Raw genomic sequence first — 15,781 nt, 5'->3', positions numbered from 1 at the left:
AGCTCAAGTCCCCTCTGCCTTCAGGGACAGAGGACACGGTGCAGAGGCATGGCTTTGAATCCATGTGGCTTTTCTACAGGTTATGGGGGAAGACCACCCAAGGATTATGGGGTGAGCTCCAGACCATGCGCTTCCAGTGAGTGAGGGGGCCGGCAGCAGCGGCTACATCTCAGGAGCCTGTCTCAGGGCTGTCCTCCAGAAAAGCAGCGGCAGAGACATGAGGCAGCAGGCCCCAGAGACCCTCCCGCACATGGCCAGCAGCGTGTGGGGCCGCATCAGCCTCCTGACAGGAGGGGTCCCTGATGCGGCATCAGTTCCTGGGCCCTGGAAGCCGCCTGGCGTGGGCTCACAGCCGCTTGACCAGGCTCAGCCAGGAGGCATTTCCAGGAAGCTTCCTTCTCGTCCCGAGAGCTGCCTCTGTTCTCTGCTCACCCGGCCTGCGGCCAGCACAGTGTGTGGTTTAGGACCGCTGCTCTAGGGGCTGAGGAGCATGCAACCTGCCTGACCAATGGCACGATGCATCCTGCCACCTCCTGAGACCCCTTAAAGCGTGGTGATGGCCGAGCACATTGAGACCCTGAAGCTACGCAGCCCATTCTGGGCGAGGAGGCCCAGCTGGAGCGGCTGCGGGGAACTGAACTCCGCGGGAGTGAGAAGTCCTGGGGCTGAGGCTGAGCTGAGTGGAGTCGGGAACAGAGAGGAGGATTCAGGACCTAAGTTCAGTGTGAGGGTTTTAATTTTCAAGGGTAAGAGTTTGTGTGTATGAATGTTGCTATATGGTCTGAATGGGTCCCCCAAAATCCATGTGTTGGAACCTTAATATCCAGTACAACAGTGTTGGGGGTGGGGCCTTTGGGAGGAGCTTAGTTCATGAGGGTGGAGGGTGGATTAACGCTGGTTCCTCAGTGTGGGACTTCCCAGCCCCCAGAACTGTGCAAGAAAAAAACCTGTTCTTCATCAGTTACCCAGCAAGAAGCATTTCATTATAGTAGCACAAACGGATTAACACACATGTATTGCTGGGGTGTGTGTGTGTGCGTTTATAAGTTTGTAGATGTATGGTATTGTGTTGGTGTGTGTCTGTTATGAATTTGTATGTCGTGTGTGTGCGTGTTTATAAGTTTGTAGATGTATGGTCATGTGTTGGTGTGTGTCTGATATGAGTTTCTATGTGTGTGTCAGTGTGTGTGTGGGTGTGTGTGTGTATGCATGTTTATATGTTGGTAAATATCTGAGTGTGTGCACGTGTGTATGCGTGTTATTAGTTTATGTGTATATGTGTGTTAATCAATTTGTGTGTGTGTGTGTGCATGTATGCCACATTCCTTGTGAAAAGAAAGCTATTTTCCCAAACATGGAATGACCCAGTGCCCAGCCGTGTTCCTGGAGCCTTGGCCGCTCTTCTGTGTGAACTGTGCTCGGTGGGCCGATGTCATGACCTGGAAAAGCTGCAATCCAACAAAGGGAGCCAGCCCTGCCGGCCCCCATCGTGCTGGATGAGCTGCTGCAAACTCGCTGCAGACTCACCCTGGATCCTCTGAAACAAGGACCTTCTGTCCCCAGGACCTCTGTCCCAGGCTCTCTGACACCAGGGAAGATGAGGGGCCTCTCTCACCTCCTCCTCCTCCTCTTCCTCCTCTGCCAGGTCCAGGTCTGTCCACCGCTTTCCCCTTATCCCACATCACTGCAACCTCACCCTTCCCTCCACATTCTTATTATCCAAGAGAGCAAGTAAAGAACAGTATTGAGTTCAGTTTATGTTTCACTGAGATAAATTTGCATGTAACAAAACTAAGAATAAAATCTAATTAGTGATAATCCATCAATCAGGCTAAAAGATGTAATCTGGATTAGGGAACATTGTATCTTTGTCTGCATCGTTGAAACAGAAGACTTTCATGCATATTTATCAATGAGAAAACGAGGCACCAATGTTTTTGCGATGCCTGCTCTAGGGACTGTACAAGACTCATTTACAATTAACACAGTTACTGAGAATGGAATGTTTGTGAATGGGATTTCTTTTACATAAATGAAGATGTCTTAAAATCCTGTTACCCTGAAAGTTGACTCACTGAATTCTCATTTCATGGATCCAGAAAAGGCCATCCCAGTGCAGCAGGACAAGCTGCAGACAAAACTCCTCAGACACCGGCTTAAAGAAGGAAGAGGTTTGGCCGGGTGCGGTGGCTCATGCCTGTAATCCCAGCACTTTGGGAGGCCGAGATGGGCGGATCACGAGGTCAGGGCATCAAGACCATCCTGGCTAACATGGTGAAACCCCATCTCTACTAAAAATACAAAATAGCAGAGTGTGGTGGTGGGCACCTGTAGTCCCAGCTACTCGGGAGGCTGAGGCAGGAGAATGGTGTGAACCCGGGAGATGGAGCTTGCAGTGAGCCAAGATTGCGCCACTGCACTCCAGCCTGGTTGACAGAGCAAGACTCTGTCTCAAAAAAAAAAAAAAGAGGTTTATTCGGTCAGGAGCATCAGCAGACTTGCGTCTTAAGAGCCGAGCTCCCTGAAAAAGAAATTCTTGGCCTTTTTAAAGGTTTACACTCTAAGGGGTCCACATTGAAAGGGTCGTGATAAATCAGGCAAGCGTGGGGAACGTGACTGGGGACTACATGCATCAGCTAACAGAACAGAAAGTTTTGCAATGCTTTTTCATACAATGTCTGGAATTTACAGATAACACAAGTAGTTTAGGTCAGGGGTTGATGTTATTATTATTTTTTAACTCCTAGGGCTGGGTGGTGGTGCCAAGGTTGTCTGGCTATTTATCTTACTTTTGTTTCTTTCCAACTCTTTGCTTTCTCTCTTTCCTCCTGTCTTGTGAACTAGGCAAGGTGGACAGCAGGAGTAGCAGTGGTCTCCTTCCTTACCAGGTGGACCCCTTCTGAACCTCAACAGTGGTGACTGGTGGTTTCTGTAATGAAATTTCAATTTGACCCTCATCTGAGAAGAGTGTCTGGTAACGTAAAGCTCAGGACCTGCGCCCGATCTCTCACGAAAGCTTATGTCCAATTTCCGTCTGGTGCCAGCCCACTCGAAGGACAGCTAAATGTCTAGGAAAGTCCTACTGGCAGTAAGTGTTACGTAAGATGCAGGTTCAGTGAAGCCAGGCCATCGTATGACGAAAGCTTGTTAGGGTTGTTTTCTCTGTCAGATTAGATTCCAGATTCATAGATAGAAAAGGAGGAGACATTTATGTCTTCTGCCATTATAAAGAGTCATTCTTATATGTTTTAAAATATTGGCTATGTATATAATTTATAGATCTACATGTAGCTCTGTATAATCAATATTGCATACCTAATATATACTATATAGTGATATTATATAAGTATTATATAGATTATATAGATCTATGCATTTGAAAGTGTGGAACTATAGAGAGCCGTACAGGTGTACTTTGTGCTACGGTGCTTTGCTTGATTTTGCTCCATGGATGTGACTTTTTTTACAAATCGAAGGTTTGTGGCAACCGCTGTGGAGCAATTCCATGGGCGCTGTTTTCCCAGCAGCGTGTGCTGCCTTCATGTCTCTGGGTCACATTTTGGTGATTCTTGCCACAGTTCAAACTTCCTCATTATTATTATATATGTAGTGGCAATCTGTGATCAGGGATCTTCAGTGTTACCAATGTAATTGTTTTGGGTGCTATGAACTGCACCCATATAAGACACAAACTTAATAAATGTTTGGTGTGTTCTGGCTGCCCCCCCCCAATCAGCCATTCCCCCACCTCTCTCCCTCTTCCCAAGCTTTCCTGTTCCCTGACACACAACAATATTGAAATTAGCCCAGTTAGTAACCCTTCAATGGCCACAGAGTGGTCAAGTGAAAGGAAGAGCCACCACATCTCACTTTAAATCAAAACCCAGAAATGATTAAGCTTAGCAAGGAAGGCAGGTTGAAAGCTGTGATAGGCTGAAAGCTAAGCAAGGCCTGCACCAGTGAGACAAGTAGTGAAGACAAAGGAAAAGTTCTTTTTTTTTTTTTGAGACAGAGTCTTGCTCTGTCACCCAGGCTGGAGTGTAGTGGCACGATCCCGGCTCACTGCAAGCTCCGCCTCCTGGGTTCACGCCATTCTCCTGCCTCAGCCTCCCGCGTAGCTGGGACTACAGGCACCCGCCACCACGCCCGGCTAATTTTTTGTATTTTTAGTAGAGACGGGGTTTCACTATGTTAGCCAGGATGGTCTCAATCTCCTGACCTTGTGATCCGCCCGCCTCGGCCTCCCAAAGTGCTGGGATTACAGGCTTGAGCCACCGTGCCCGAAAGGAAAAGTTCTTAAGGGAGATCACAAGTGCTGTTCTAGAGAGTGCATGAATGATGGGAAGTGAACCAGCCTTGTTGCTAATACAGAGAAAGTTTTTGTTTTCTGGATAGACAATCAAAACAGCAACACCGTTCCCTTAAGCCAAACCCTAGTCCAGAGCGGGCCCTAACTTTCTTCAATTCTGTGAAGGCTGAGAGAGGTGAGGAAGCTGCAGAGGAAGAGTGGAAGCTGGCAGAGGTGGGTTCATGAGGTTTAAGGAAAGAAGCCGTCTCCATAACATAAAAACACAAGGCGACGCGGCAGGTGCTGATGGAGAAGCTGCAGCAAGTTACCTTCTGCAGCCAGAAGATCTGGCTAAGATCATTGATGAAGGGGGTTGCGCTTAACAACAGATTTTCAATGTAGATAGAACAGCCTTCTATTGGAAGAACACCATCCAGGACTTTCCTAGTTAGAGAGGCGAAGTCAGTGCCTGGCTTCAAAGCTTCAAAGGACACGGCTGACGCTCTTGTTAGGAGCTGGTGCAGTGGTGACTTTCATTGGAAGCTGATGCTTATGGACCATTCTGAACATCCCAGGGCCCCTAAAAATCATGCTCAGTCTACTCTGCCTTGCTCTGTAGATGCAACAGGAAAACCTGGATGTCAGCATGTCTGTTTACAGCATGGTCTACTGACAATGTTAAGCCCACTGTTGAGAACCACCACTCAGAAAAAAAGATTCCTTTCAAAATATTACTGCTCACCAACAATGCACCTGGTCACGCAAGAGCTCTGATAGAAATGGACAAGGAGATGAATGTTGTCTCCATGCCTGCTAACACAACACCCATTCCACAGCCCAAGGACTCATTTCAACTTTCAAGCCTTATTATTTAAGAAATACGTTTTTTAAGGCTCTATCTGCCATAGTTAGTGATTCCTCTGATGGATTTGGGAAAAGTAAATTGTAAACCTTCTGGAAAGGATTCACTATTCTAGATGCCACTAAGAACATTCATGATTCATGGGAGGAGGTCAAAGTGTCAACGTGAACAGGCGTTTGGAAGAGGTTCATTCCAGTCCTCATGGATGACTTTGAGGGATTCCAGCCTTCAGTGAAGGAAGGCACTACAGATGTGATAGGAATAGATGTGAGACCAATTACTGCTAAAATGCCTGGGATATGCTCCTTTTGTCTTAGAAAGTGGCTTGTTCTTGGATGTAGCAATGCACACACTTTGAGAGAGATTTCCCCATGGCAGCCGGCATTTATTACACCGATCAGGAGCCATGCTTCGGGCACCAGTGCAGCAATAAGGCAGCATGCTGGCCACGCCAACTCCCTCCCACAGCACGGGGCCACTGGCTTCTGTGCCCTTGCACTCAGACATGACCATGTGACTGCTCCTGCCTGGGAGGACAGGGGGCAAGGATGCCATGCTCCCCGGCACTCACTCCCGCCCCGCCATGCCCCCACTTGTCCACTGAGCCCCCAGCTCTGTCATTCACAGCTGGACGCAGGGACCCAGCCAGACACTCCAAGAGGCCCCTAGAGGAAGGCAGCATCTCAAGGCAGAGTCGGGCCCCGGGGAGAAACACGCTTTTACCATCCAGGGCCATGGAGCTCCCAGCTGTGAGTGAAACAGCACCTGGCCCTGGTGCACGCACGCGGGGAATTCACCGAATTCTCACCCACGCGGTGGGCTGGGCCCTGCTCACCCCAGGTAAAAAACACAGGACCTGAGCTGACAGGGGAGTGCAATGTGGGCTCCCCCTGAGAAGGAGGCGCAAAGGTTTCAACAACTCAGGGAGGTGGGCGTGCCTGGAAATGCACTGGGGACAACCTCAGCCCGAATCAGAGGAACTTCCCCTGTTACCAGCCGGGGCCACAGCTCCACACCCGGGCCTTCTGCCGTTTGCCAACTGTAAGTGGCCTCTACCCACCTGAGCAGTTCATGAGAAACAGGAAAATCATCTCCAGAAACAAGTTTAGAGTCAAACAGTTACCTAGAGTTCAGCATTTCAAGAAGTCGAACCTTCTATGTCACACATTATTATTTTGTGTTTATTTATGAAAGCAATGCGTGCTAACCCTGCAAAACTGGAAGAGGCATTGAGGGAAAGGAAGAAACTGAAAACCATGGCCACAGGCCTTCCAGGACCTTCCTCTGTGTTCGCCTCTGCTCAGGGTTGACGTCGCACAGTTCTGCGTCCTTCATTGTCACGTGGTATTAAGACGATTCCATGTCATAAAGTGCTGCAGGTGCATAATTTAAAGTGCTATATTGTATCATACCGGTTCTTCTTCCATTTATTCCAGTGCCCCCCGCCCCCCCGCCCCCACCCCAGTTCTCACTCTGCCAGGGCCTTCACAGCACCGTTCCCTCTGCCGCCTCCGCCATGCAAAGCCCTCCTCACCCTGTAGCCCCACCAGAAGGGAAGCTCCGTCCCTCAGCAGCCAGCACTCCCATGGGGATTCGTGTAGGAGGAACCTGAGGGTGAGGGGCGAGGCGAGCAGGAAAGGGCAGGACCAGGTGTCAGGAGGGGGTCCCTGTCAGCCAGTGCCCCGGGGGCTCTGGGTGGTGACCCACACCCCACTGCTGGCCCTGGGGAGGCCAGGGTGGCCGTGGCACCCGCCACTGTTAGTCACTGACTCTGGGCCACCCACAGGCTGTGCTCGTGACCTCCCAGGCATCTCCCAAAGAGACACACAGCCTCGTCAGCTCGGCACAGGGGTGCAGGCCCGGACAGGGCATCTGGGAGGCACGGCAGCACCTCCACAAGCCCTGTGGATGGCAGTGGGCCCCATCTGGCACCGCCTACTCTGCACGTGGCGCTCTGGAGGCGCTCGGGGCACCTGTGTTCACGGAGCACAGAGCAGAACAGCACTTGTGTGCACGTGGGATTCATGCCCTGGCCTGCTGTCCTCAGCCAATGGGCAGCAAGCTGGAGATACACTCCTTCCTGGAGGCCTCGGGCCAGGGGCTCTGTTGCCAGGCTTTTGATCAGAACTGACCCCTTCCTGGAGCATGACCCGGACATGGGTGGACCCAGGGCCTCGGCTGGGGTTGGGGAGATGGTGAGGGAGGCTGTGGCCTGCGAGGTGGGCCCGCAGGGCTCAGCACTGATCCGGCCTCCCCTCGGATTGCTCCAGTGGCCTCTCTCAGCCTCAAGCTTCTCATCAGTAAAATGGTGCAGAAAACAGGGCTTCATGTCCTGGAGGGTGTGAATTCACCAGGGCCCTAAATCACCCAGACCCCTACTGTGTCCTTGCAGGGACGTGGCACTCCTGTGTTTGCTTCATTCCATTAAAGAAAAAAAAACACACAGCGACTGGTTGCAGAGCTCATCGTAAACAACCCACAGCCGGCGCCCTGCTCCACAGCCACCCCGCAGCTGCCGTTCTGACGCGCAGCCGCCACTGTGCAGCTCCTTCTGCTGGACGTGGCATCTTCGCCTCCTCTGACATCTAAGAAGCCTGGGCCAGCCCTGTGGTTCACCACAAGGAATGCCGTACATTGCACAACTATGAGCCAGGAAACCACACTCGGAGGAGCTGGACACGGGACATCAAGGGCACTGCTGGCAGTTGAATGGTGTTTGCAGAGGGAGGCAGGGAGATGAGGGCAATCTTGAACCAAGCTCTTGCTCGGATAAACACTTGAGCAACGTCAGGAAGGAATCCATGACTCAATGGCTCAGCAAATATTAGCTCAGCAGGTGGTATTCAGCTGCTGGGGCAGAGACAGCACTGCGTGCAGACACGGTTCCATTCAAGTTGGCGTGCCCTCGTGTGAGGAGTGCGCCCGGCCAGCCAGCACCCACCCTGGAGGCTCCCTTGGCAGGTGCAGCCCACCTGGCCCAGCTGCAGACAAGACCCATGGCTTGGAGGTTCCGGGTGCGTCTCTGTCTCTGTGGGCTGAGGGACATCGCGGAGCCCATCCTCAGCCGCGTGGGAGCCTGAGACACTCCCTCCTCACTGCTCACACCAGACCAGGTTCAGAAAGAGACATGCGGCACTGTGCGTTTTGCAAAGTCCACAGGACAAACACAAGGGTTTGGAGCCCAGACGTGCCAAATGCCTAAAGGGTGCACTCATTAAAAACAAAACTTTGAAGCCGAAGATCATTTCTGCAATGTGGAATAATCCCTGTTTTTAGAAAAGTCAGTTTTCAACTCAATCTGTCTTATAATTGAAAATCTTTATGTAGTGAAGTATCTTGAAGTAAAACAAGCTGCTAACAAGCCACCATCACAACTTAATGAGCGCAGCACAGGGGCACTTCCCGGCATGCGCCCGCCCTTGGCCACACGGCTGGTTTCCACCAGGCTCCCCGCGTGTTGCCTTCAGGCTGAGCCTCAGAGGCACACGTGTTGGCCGTAGCCTTGTAGAACAGTTAAAATTCGTAAATGCACTGGGGTTTTGGGGGACCAAGCCCCTCACCTTGCAGAGAAGGAAGATGAGGTGCTGAGCACCCAACGCCTTGATCAAGGACACGCAGTGACCCCAAACCAGGACCTGTCCCTTGGCCTCGGCTGCCCTGTGCCCTGGTCAGGTGTGGTCAGTCCTGTGGAGTTTCTGTTTGGTAAAGACCTTGCATCAGGCATGTCACCTCCAAGATGTCCCTCCCTTTCACCCTGCCTCTCATTACCAAGCTCAGACACAACTTTACCTGCTTCCAGACACCCAGTTAAAACCCATCCACACATAAAACCTCTTGAGCCATGAGGCGCGGTGTTACACTTGGGGGCACTGGATGTGGGGCATGGCTGTTCCTGTGCCCCTGGGCCCCAGGTGCCCCCACAAAGCCCTTGGCTGCCCTTGGGGCCACCTGTCCTCACCCCCAGCACAGCAGTTTCTGGCACTGAGACTTGCGCTCTCCCCTGCTGAGACTTTCGGAACGTTCGTTTGAGCAGCACCTGTGGCCAGTAAGATCCTCACACTGAAAGTCCTCCCAGCCTGTGGAGGCCTCCTGGGAACTGCTGCCCTCATAGGATGTGCCCCCCAGGGGGAGAAGCTCCCCACCCTGCCAGTTCCTCCACCAGCGAGACCAGCAGCACCCATCCGGTCCTCAGCCCGCTGGGCTTCAGATCCCTGCCAGCCCACAGGATTCTCCCAACACCCTGCCCCAAGCCCCACAGAGCCAGGGTCCCCTCACCCTGTGCGTGGTCAGTGCAAGGCCATGCAGCCCCTGAGAGCCCACCCTGTCCCCGAGTGGAGTGGGCCGCCTTCCACCAGCACATCAGCACCTGTGACCGTGGCCTGCTGTTGCTCTCAGCTGTCCAGGGTTGGGTGCTGGGCACTCAGGCATCTGGTGCTATTGAGGGCAGTGGGTCCCCCTCGCCAATAGGTTAGAGAGGAAGGAGGTGATCAGAATAGCCCCTGTGGTTCAGCAGGCCCAGCTTCCAGGCCCACCAGAGCCTTGCAGGACCCCACTTCCCCCATCAATGGGCTGCAGAGGAAACCACGGGGCTGGGCTTTTCTATCAAAGGACCATCTGGACATCTCAGATTACAGAGCCACAAAGACTGGGAGCTGGAGGGGCAATTCCCCAAAATCCAAAGGAATGGGGGGCTCTAAGTTGTGGGGGCTCTAAGTGGTTGGGCTCTAAGCTGTGGGGTCTCCAAGTCATGGGGGCTCTAAGTCGTGGGGGCTCTAGTGGTGGGGGCTGTCAGCGGTGGGGGCTGTAAGTTGTGGGGGTCCTCTCAGGACCCTCTTTGGCAGAGGAGAGCCCGCCTGGGCCAATGCTCACTGCCTGGAAACTAAAGACCAGCTCCGTGCACTTTAGGACGTGAAGAAAAGGCAGAGTGAAGGAGGCTCTGAGCGTCCTGTAAACTCTTGAAGTTCCTCCAGGTTCGGGGCGCCTCTTTCCCCAGCCAAGGCCAGCGGTGCTGTCTGCTGCCCCCCACCCCTGGGCTGACCTAATGAAAGCCCGCTCTCTCCAGGCGCCCATCTGTGAGTCCATCGCGGCAGGCCCGGCGGGGCTTTCTCTGCTCAGAGCTCTTCTGGGTGGAACAGAGACTTTTTGTTGCACGGGATTTCCAGGGCTGTGCTGGCTTCATGCACCGAGGAGCCTGCTCTATAGGCCACGGCCGCCGGGCCAGCGTCCAGCGGGAACACAAGGGATCTGTGTGTCGCTGGGTCAGCGTTGCGGCACAGCCCGGCGGGAAAGTGGGGTGGCTGCTACTAAGGCTCTGGCTTGTTTGAATGAGGTTGCTTTTCCCAGAGTAGCTGAAGTGTCAGTCCGTGCCGAGAGCTGGTTGCCTGCCAGCGTCGTTGCCTTTAGATTTAAAATGAAAATATGACAGAGCCAGAAGCTGGGTAAACTGTTTTGCCTCCCTCTCCTTTCACAAAGCCAAATGGAATAATTGAGATCAAATCCAACTCTTCAAAAATGCATTTGCCTGACAACTCTCCATGCCAAGTGTCGGCCTGAAATAATCCCTGCGCTGACACTCTAAGCCCGGAGAAAGACTGCCTGTCACAGAGGTGCTGACACCGCCAGACACAACCGCGCCGATGAACTGAAGCCTCACTCTGAAAGCGAAAGGGTTGGCTACGAACTGAAACTAAAACCAGATGCCTATCAATGCTGTTAGCAGTAAAATGACTTATTATTAAGAAAATGCTTTTACTTTGAAATTTAAAATAGAATTGAAAAAAGCAAAATTACAATAAAAATATAAAACCATCATTTAATTGTCAAATAAAACAAAACTAAATGGGTAAAACTTAAAGTCACAATTGAACACTTGTGAAGTATCTTAGCATCTCACCCCTCTCAGTCCCGCTCCCGAGTCCCACCCAACCTGGCGTGTGAGACCCTGAGGGCCTCCAGGTCACCCGGTTCCCTTCCTGTGCACCGTGTCCCCAGGCTCAGCCACACAGGGTTTATCTGCTATTGCTCCTTCTTTCCAAGTGGTGTTTTCTCTGCCGTCTCTACTGTGTCTCTTACGAAGATCCAGACCCCCCGCTGAAAAGCGCTGCCTTCAAAGTCCCCCAGAACCCGTGTCTCTCCTCTCTGGTTGCACAACACAGTTACTGCAGGGCCTCTAAAGCGATCCCCATCCCACTGTCGGGCTTGGGCTGCGCGGTGATGCTGCTAACAGGAGCAGGTGCGGGCAGTCGTGGCTACGCATCCGGCTCGACTGAGTGTTCCGTATACCACTGTACAAAACTCTTATCACTCCTTCCACCTCATTTATCACTTACCTTGCAGATGGGCATTTTCAGTTTCTCACAATTCCAAAATAGAAATTCTTCTCGAGTGTCAGCTCCTCCAGGGCATATTCCTGCAAGTGTTGTTCCTGAATCTCAGCCTCGCAGCTTCCTTCGCTGAAGATTTGCAAATTGCCTTCCTGAGTAGAGCCTCCAGTCTCTGTATTCAGTGTGACTGCCCAGCAGTCAGTTACGGGCTCTAGGCCTGGTCAGACCTGCTCCCTTCCTCAGTCGAGGGGAGGGGGTGCATCCATCCCCAGTGGGGCACCCGCCGCAGCTCCGGTACCCCAGCCATCTCCAGCATGGCGGGTGCCCTGTCTCCGTGGCCCGGTGGGTCTCCTCTCAGCGAGTCTCCTGTTTATGAGCTTTGCCTGTTTTTTGGTGTTTTGCTTTCCTATAGCTCCGAGGAACTTCTTTAGTCTGTGGATGCCAATCCTTTTCCAATTATATTCACTGTAACTACTATTTGGCCAGTTCACAGCTTTTATTTTCCATTGGTTTATGGTGACTTTAACAATGTTGCCTTGTTTAAATTTGCCAATGTTTTTCTCTATGCTTTTAGTTATTAAGAAATCCTTTTCTATCTTAGGCATTAAGAAAATCTCCTAGTTTTTAACTTTAAGATTACACTTTTCACATTTAGTCACTCCTTCTTTTGGGTTTTTATGAACTATGGAATATCAAATATGTATAACATATAATTTGCCATTTTAGCCGTCTTTGAGTTACCCGTCAATGGCATTCACGACGTTGTGCAACCATCACCATTTCTATTTCCAAAGCTCCTTATCACCCCGACAGACTCATTCACTTTCTAACCCGATATTCAGTGGCACTGGCTGAGCATCTCCTAATGGCCGGGCCCTGCCCTCAGAGGGATTGCTGTCTAGCAGGGGAGGCAGACAGACAGGCACAGTAAGCGAAGCAAACAAGTGAATGACAGGGCCTGGGGCTGGGCAAGGACGGCCTGGATGGCTTTGCAGAAGGAACCTTTGTTCCCCAGGCCACGACCCACCATGTCCTGGGCGGTGACTGTGCTGTGTGTCCACCCCCAGCTGTGCTCCTCAGCCCCAGTTCTCATGATGTTTGTTCTCCTAGGTGTAGCGATGAGACTGCCGTTCCAGGGGGTAAGGAAGAGGCACAAGACGGGGCCGTTGTGCAGACTTCTAAAGAAGGAACTCGTGTTATTAAAACTGAGCTCATTGCCTCTGTTGACATTTGCGGAGGGATGACCACGCCAGGTACCCACTGAACCCTCATCCCTGCCTGCACAGGGCCCATTGCTAGTGGGGACAGAAACAGCTTGACCCCAGGGAAAAGGCAGGGAGCCTACAGGGTGGGGTGGAGCCAGAGCTGGTCTTAGCAAGGACAGTGGGGGTCCATGAGCCTTGAGAACCTTCTGTGGGAGGGGCAGCAGGGGCAAAGGCCCCGGGGCAGGAGCAGAGCAGAGGTCAGAGGTCAAAGATCCTCTCCAGGAGCCGTCGTTTTCTGTGTAGCCGTGTTCTCACCTGGGAAGAGGCACACTCAGGTTAAACGCAAGCCCAAGGCCATCTTGAGCCCACGGTGACAGGATGACCATCGCTGTAGTTAGGCGTGAAGGATGTGGGACAAAAAGGACGGGGTGCGGGTCACACTCCTGACAGCACTCAGGCCCAGCAGCAGAGGGAGAAAGCCACCCACATGCTCAGTGCCACACGCTGGGCAGGGGCTTCTGACATTCCCATGACCCCACGAAGCAGCTCTTATGCCCCATTTTCCAAATGAGAACACCAAGGACCTGTGAAGTCAGCAGCCAGCCTCTGGCCACGTGGCTGGAGAGCGGAGGTGCTGGCCTCAGGAAGGCGACCCCACGGGTCCATGGCTGAGGCCGGCAGGCTCCATCAGCGCCCTGCCCTGACGCCCTCAGAAACTGTCTCCTCCTGCCTCTGCAGCACATGCCCAGGGCTGTCATCCTTGAAAGCCGCAGGGACTCTGGGAGAAGGTGGCGGCTCCCCGTCATCCGCTCCCACTCTGGTCCACGTTTCATGGGGCCTGGGCCTTAGATAACTTCAGGGTTTTTCTTTAAGAAAAATGGTACACAATCACAAACGCTAAATCGATATGAAATGGAATATTTACGCAGAATGAGGAAAGAGATGGTGGCCGATGGCAGGCGTTGCAAAGCTGCATCACCTGGGAGGAAGACTGCCTGGAGCCGTCACTGAGCTGCTGAGACCTGGCAGATCCCACGGAGGCTGTGCTGGGGCTAGAAACATGTTATGTGCAGTGCAGCTTGAGAGGCGGACCCAAAGGAGAAATGGCCATTGCAAAGATGTTAAGAGTAAAAGTTTGCAAGTCTTCTGCTCGCAGATTTTACCAAGTTTCCTATGGTAAGGCAGAATTCAGTTCCAAGGAAGGAGATTGTTGCTGATGCGTCTTCTGAAGAACGCTGGCCCCTCAGCATGAAAGTCACTGTGTCTCTTTACACTTGGACTTTAAACAAATTAGATGACTCTTTGTTCCAACGGGCAGGCTGTCCGCTTGGGGGCTGCACCGGCCCACCCGTGCAGGCAGCCCACCCAGCGTCCTCTCCCCACTGAGCCTGGCCCTGAAAGAGGACCCCTCGGACAGTAGGACAGGCCAGTCCCAGACATGTAAGCTTGCTCAGCACCCTTCTGGGGTGGACCTGTCCCATTTGCAAATGTGGGTTCCTGTGCAAGGAGTCCCATTTTTGGATATTTCTTCTTTCTGCCTGCTCAAGGCAACCGTGGCTGCGGAAGACCCCGGGGCAGGGCGGTCAGCAGTCTCCCTGCACGCTCAGCTGCTCCTGCTTCAGAAGAACCAGCCCCTCACCAGGATCCCGCCCACTGGGAAGCCTGCACGGATTCTTCTGTATGCCCATGACACGGGCAGGGTCCGTGCTGTAGATTCCCTCCACAGTTCTCCAGGGAGGCGCCTGTGGCCTGCAGTGAGGAGGGCTCTGAGTGTCATCGCCTGAGGGCACTTTCTGAGAAACAGCGACAATGTAGAACAACAGGCAACATTGTGCAGCCTTTGTCAGCCCCTCCAATCACACAATTTATCAGCCCCTCCGATCACACCTTTATCAGCCCCTCCGATCACACCTTTATCAGCCCCACTGATCACACCTTTATCAGCCCCTCCAATCACACCTTTATCAGCCCCTCCAATTACACCATCAACCCCTCCGATCACACCGTTTATCAGCCCCTCCGATCACACCATTTATCAACTCCTCCGATCACACTGTTTATCAGTCCCTCCAATCGCACCGTTTATCAGCCCCTCCGATCACACCATTTATCAACCCCTCCAATCGCACCGTTTATCAGCCCCTCCGATCACACCATTTATCAGCCCCTCCGATCACACCATTTATCAACCCCTCCGATCACACCTTTATCAGCCCCTCTGATCACACCGTTTATCAGCCCCTCCGATCGCACCGTTTATCAACCCCTCCGATCACACTGTTTATCAGTCCCTCCGATCACACCGTCAACCCCTCCGATCGCACCGTTTATCAGCCCCTCTGATCGCACCGTTTTGCCATGTGCATCACTTTCCCAGCGTTCTTCTTAAAAAAGGAAAAGAGAACATTTCCTTAGATCTTCTTGCCATTACAGATTGATTTGTTGTTGGCTGGTTTTATACACACACGCCTGGGTCCCTGTGGTCTCCGTTAGAGGGTCCCGTGCCCCCAACCACCCCAGCTTATTTCCTAGGGTTACAGATGAGTAAGGTAGTTGGGCCGTTTACCTACTCACTTTTTTCATGAATCTCTTTTGACAGCTACCAAAGAAGAGACAACATCCAGCAGCAGCCACTCCCGCAGGACTCCAGGGAACAAGGACGGAATGAGAATTGAGAAGCAGAGCTGAGCTGTGACTGAAGCACTGGGCTGGCTACCACACAGCATCCCTGTGACACTCAGATGCCAGCTAACGTGTTCTAATAAAAGTAAGCATTGCTGGCCGGGTGCGGTGGCTCATGCCTGTCATCCCAGCACTTTGGGAGGTCGAGGTGGGTGGGTCACCTGAGGTTGGGAGTTCGAGACCAGCCTGACCAACATGGAGAAACCCCATCTTTACTAAAAATACAAAATTAGACGAGTGTTGTGGCAGGTGCCTGTAATCCCAGCTAATAGGGAGGCTGAGGCAGGAGAGTCACTTGAACACGGGAGGCGGAGGTTGTGGTGAGCCGAGATCGCCCCATTGCACTCCAGCCTGGGCAACAAGAGCAAAACTCCGTCTCAAAAAAAAAAAAAGTAAGCATCGCTTTTAAAGACATGATACC

The 15,781-nt window shown here is 52.4% G+C and overlaps 1 long non-coding RNA gene across 1 annotated transcript; it reads left to right on the top strand.

Annotated features, from left to right (window-relative positions):
• The first annotated feature begins 2,757 nt into the window (after positions 1-2,757).
• On the top strand, positions 2,758-15,438 carry LOC115835430. Its single transcript, XR_004030392.1, has 3 exons — positions 2,758-3,088; positions 12,584-12,726; positions 15,278-15,438. It is a non-coding gene; the product is annotated as an uncharacterized LOC115835430 (long non-coding RNA).
• Positions 15,439-15,781: the final 343 nt, after the last annotated feature.

This window comes from Nomascus leucogenys, chromosome 6, assembly GCF_006542625.1.
Source record: "Nomascus leucogenys isolate Asia chromosome 6, Asia_NLE_v1, whole genome shotgun sequence".
Taxonomy (NCBI): Eukaryota; Metazoa; Chordata; class Mammalia; order Primates; family Hylobatidae; genus Nomascus; species Nomascus leucogenys.
The sequence above is the reverse complement of the archived record's forward strand: the minus strand, read 5'-3'. Positions and strand labels throughout refer to the sequence as shown.